Source organism: Excalfactoria chinensis, chromosome 3 (genome assembly GCF_039878825.1).
Source record: "Excalfactoria chinensis isolate bCotChi1 chromosome 3, bCotChi1.hap2, whole genome shotgun sequence".
Classification (NCBI taxonomy): Eukaryota; Metazoa; Chordata; class Aves; order Galliformes; family Phasianidae; genus Excalfactoria; species Excalfactoria chinensis.
In genome coordinates this window covers 66102427-66107512 of record NC_092827.1, presented here as the reverse complement: position 1 = coordinate 66107512, position 5086 = coordinate 66102427, and positions in this window count along the sequence as shown.

Genomic DNA, 5086 nt, shown 5'->3' with positions numbered 1-5086 from the left:
AGGAAAATATTTATATCAGGAAGGATGGAGAACATTTTAATAAATATGCCTAGCATACAGGCATACAAACACACGCACATGGGCATGCTCACAAATATCATATTGAAAGACATTTTCTTTTCCTGAGAACATTTAGAAAATATGAATATAAAGAATATCCGTATGAATAATTTGCAAAGGTGCAAAAATTAAAGGTAGAGATTTGGTCCTTATTGCTTCTGTGAATTTAGGCTCCAATCCAGTTAAGCACTTAGGCATATGCATAACATCATGTCTGTGAGAGACATTAATACTGCTTGAAGTTATGCATGTGTTTAAGTGCTTAGCTGGATTTGGGCCTTTATGTAATTTATATTTAACATGACTTTTGTTTGTTGTTCAAATACCTTCATATTGCCTTTTAGAGCTTTACTATTAGGATCTGTATTAAACAATCATGATAATACACTGAGTTTATTATGCAAAACAGAGTCATATCTATTATTTCCAATATGCTAATTTAGAAACTAAGTTTCAGAGCTTTTATGTGGGTGTGCAACTATCTGAGGAACAGGAACATATCTGAAAAAATAATTCGGAACATTCACTTTGTATAGCCTGCTCTGACTACTACTCAGCAATGCCTTTCATTCCCGCGAAACTTTTAAACAGGTTCAAAACTTCATAACAAATCTGGCAAGCTAGATTCAATCTGAAGTCATGTCCAGGTCTGAAAATTCTCGGTCAACTATTAAAATTATATTTCCACTTCTGCTTTTCTTGGTTTTAATTTGGAACTGGAAGTAGAACTCCTGAAATAACATCAGGGCAAGTGCCAAGTTCTGTATGAATATCATTTTTTTTAAAGGCAGAAAGCAGTTCCTATTGTGATTTGTCAACAGTTCTAAATATTACTTGTTGACAGGTTGTAAAAGCATCACAAAACTTGAGGAGGCTGTGCAGGTGGGCAAAGGATAGGTTTCAGGGCACTGTACCAGGGCTGCTCTGAATCATGCTGGTGACTCAGTGCAGCTGGGAGAGCTGTGAAGTGTGACTGACAATCCATATGTTATTACTGCAGCCTTCAGAAGAACAGCCATTTGCACCACCTGAAGATTTACTTGCTCCAGAACAGTCTTCATGTAGCTGGAATCATGGTTCTGTAACGTTTGCTCTCCAAAACTTTGCCACAGGTTGACCTTAATTGTGATCCACACTCTTTCTACAAATCTATAGGTTGTGCATGCAGTATGTAGAATGGTAACTCTGAATTAGGTGCTGATAGGATTAATTTCATCAGTGGGTGAGCAGAATCCATTTCCAAAATATCCAGAAAGAATGAAAACAAAGGACTATTAAATTTAAAAATGAAGGAGTAGGAAACAATCCTGCACTTCCACACTCCAGAGTAGTTATAAAGTTAAATCTCTATGCAAACCTGGGAAAAAAAATACTTAAACTTACATATGAAATTTTTGAAATGGTTCCTGCTTGTCATTTCTCAGGCACACAAAAGTCTAATCTTAGGGTTACTGATATGCTTGGCTGATGGAACACAGGTGGTGTGGTACTTGCAGGAGTGGATAGATGATGGGGAACACCAGAAGCAATGGATCCACCACTCTCATATGAAATTGGAGACCACTGCAAATTTTGCCATTTTTTTGAGCATACATGGACTATGTTTTACTTACGTACTTATATAACACAGTGGTGATACTGCGGGAGCTCACACATGCAGTGTTTGTGGGAAGGCCTCAGACACATCTGACACCCCTTTCCTTGGGGACTGCTCAAGCAACTCTCATCCTTGGTCTTTGTGGAGCTATGTTGCAGTCTTGCTCCTTCTGACCCTGACTTGCTGTCTGACTTCCTCAACTCAGCTATATTTAAACTCCTGTTTAACAAGAAATAGAAGGAATGATACTTTCTGGAAAGGCCAAACTGGAGGACATAAAGTATACAATTGCTGAAGCCAAAGCCCATTCCCAAACTGCTTGTTTTAGCCAGCTTAAAACAAGCCATTCCACCCTGCTGTTTAAGCTATGCTTTTCACCACCTATTCTTAGCCCTACTCTGGAAGCTACGTTTTTCATCTATAATGTGTCAGAATGCTCTTCTTTGCTCATTCTTGCAACATCTCTGCATCTATTCATTCTTAAAACTCAAAACTATATTTTAGGGGGATAAAGGAATTAGAGGGCAATATCTACTATCTTATTACCCACGCAGTCCTCAGGTGTACTCTCCTCCTTCCTTGCTAGGTGATAGATAGAGGATAGTGCAGTTCTGCAAAGGTGATATCTGCATTGCTTACTACATCTGGAAGACAGCATCAGGAGGACTATAAAGATAAAAAGAGGGAAGAAGTCTGTTGGATACACTGCAATTCCCAGGCCAACCTGCTTCAAGCATCTGGAAATTTAGTAAGAGCAGATTTTCTTGTGGTATTTCTTCAGCTCGGGCTGGAGTGCTGTCTGGAAATGGGAAAGTAATAAAGTTTATGCAAACATTCCAGTAATACAAAGAGAGGTTTGGTTCAACAGTGGTAATGAGAGGGACATGTATGTGGGCCCTTATTTTATTCAAGTTGGCTTGTCCTTTTTTTACCAATTGAGTGTCGATTGACATATGCTTATTTGTCCATTAAGAGCTGAAATAGAGATCACCTAATCTTTTTCATAGCAGCTGCCCCTTAAACAACAGGAGATAATAATGACTTTTGTGTAGTATTAGAATTAGATGCCTCTGAGTTAGTGACATAGGCATGAAAAATACTGAATCTCTTTACCAGACAGGTAAGCCATTTAGTCTCTTAAATCTCTACAGTCTTCTGCTGACTTCAGAGATCAATGACAATAATCTATTTACTCAACAAAAAGAAGCTAACAATTTTTTTGGACTCTTACGCTGTGGATCTGGCACTGGTATATTGTACATAAATTTATTGTATGTAACAATAAGTCTGGTAACTCTTTTTGGTATGAACTTAAAGGCATACCACAGTGCACCTGAATATGATGTATCATGTTAACACTAAGCAGGGAATCTTTCCTGGTAGGTTCCAGGCACATGTGTTTTTCTTATAAATGACATCGTCTGTCAGTGGCCAGAGGACAGCACTTTAGTGAAAACTGCTCCTTCCCTTGGAATTCCTCACACAAACTTAATCAATTAAAAATGCAGACCCTCTCTGGGTGAGCATGGTTTATTGTCTGAGTTAAAGGTGTGATATTTATTGACTTTGACATCTATGCTATTTCAAACCTTGGAGCAAACTACATTCTCATCATTAAAATATTTCAAAACAGTGGTTATAAATCAAAGTAAATGACAGTTCAAAAATAGGCACAGATGAAATAGGTGTGTTGTTCTGTCTTGGGCACAGCCCTTCATTATTTCCTTTCCACTGCAGCTTGCCAACTTGCTAATTTAATTACTTTCTTTTTCTTCTCTCCCCAAAGAGTAAAGTCTATCAAAAGAACAAGGTTTGTTGAAGGACCTCTTTCCAAAACCAACAGAACTGAGTGGGTTTATTTTATAATGGGAAAGTGACAGCTTAGCTGTGGGGCTTGTGGTAGAGTGGTGGGGGCCAAAGCAAAGACTTAGGTGTTGACCTCCCAACTACAGATATTTGCTGCTAGCCTAAGGTGTCTCCTCTCATCCTCCATAGACAGAGTCAATACTGATCTGTTTTAATACTTAACACATAAAAGGGCACATCGAGGCATAACATTTCTTGAAAACAATGCTAATGTCCATTTTTTTTATTTTTATTTTTTGTCAGTTCAGAAAAGAGTATGATTTCTGGAGTATGATTTCTCTTTTATGTGAATTGAATTAATGAACTTCAGCCTATCCATACAAAGGCTAAAGAAGATAAGGAAAGGCTAAAGAAAAAATACCTAATGCAAAAACAATTAGCATATTTTGTTCAGTTAAGTCATATTCCCACTTCTGAGGTTTGAAAGTCCATTTTCATTGAGTGTTGTTCATTTCATTGCTCTTTAGCCTCCTCAGAAATGATTCTTTAAAACCACTAGATTGATAACTGCGTGTTCTCATGATGTTTAAGTCACTCTGTATTCAGATATGGAAATCTTCTATTCTTTTGAGATTTGTGTTCAGAAAACAGTGAATCTGAAGAGCATTTCTCTTCAAAGCCTAGTTCAATAGCATCTTATTTATTATCAGATCTCAAAAGGCAGCTATTATTATTCTTAACAGTAGAATATGGAAAAACACTTCTCCAGATAATTTTAAAATTACCTCATTGATAACATTTTCCCCAAAATATCCCCATTCACATTCCCATTTTTCTTTACTGGATGGATGATTCAAAAAGTACTTAGGACCTAAATGCTAACTTTAGAATGTGTTTGCATAATTTAAACAGTCACTTTGGGGGAGGCAGGGAAGATGTTTGTTTGCCCAGTTTTTGTTTGCACTGAAAATGCTGGAAGTGGCATCCAAGGTAGGATAAAATGTGCACTCATGGAACAACTTTTACGCACAAAAACTGTTACCGGTGCCTGGAAGAAGAAATGTTTTGGGACGCTTTGGGATTTTGAGATTAGATCTCTTAAGAGAATCTAGCTCCACTGTGAATAGGGTTTCACAGGACTGCACATGTATCACAAGTGCAAAGGCTGATTTGACACATTAAACTATGTGGAAAAGCCTTTGTTACCCCTTTGGTTCTTTTTTTGAAAATCTCTGTTTCATGGTAGAAAAGACTGGGTTAGTCATTTCCAGTTCTGTCTGCCAGGCTTTAGAGTTTTCCTCGAAATTTCTGCCTAGTCCAGTTTGAAAGTGCTCAAGAAGCAGTACAGTAGTACACTCGAGAAAGACACCAAAATCCTTTCAGTCTTCATCACTGATACAGCATGTGTTAAAGTAGAAAATAAGATTGTGCCTGAAGGTGACTAGAAAAAATGCTTTTCTTAGAAGGAATCAGGATTGTTCCAGTTAAAACTCAGTGCAAAAAATCTCTGCTTGCCTTTAGGAACCTTGATGTGATGTTGGAGCAAGAAGCTGCAAACAGTAGCTGCCAACCTGGCTGCAATTCCTAGAGCAATCTCCTGAGATCACTGCTCTGACAGGTCAC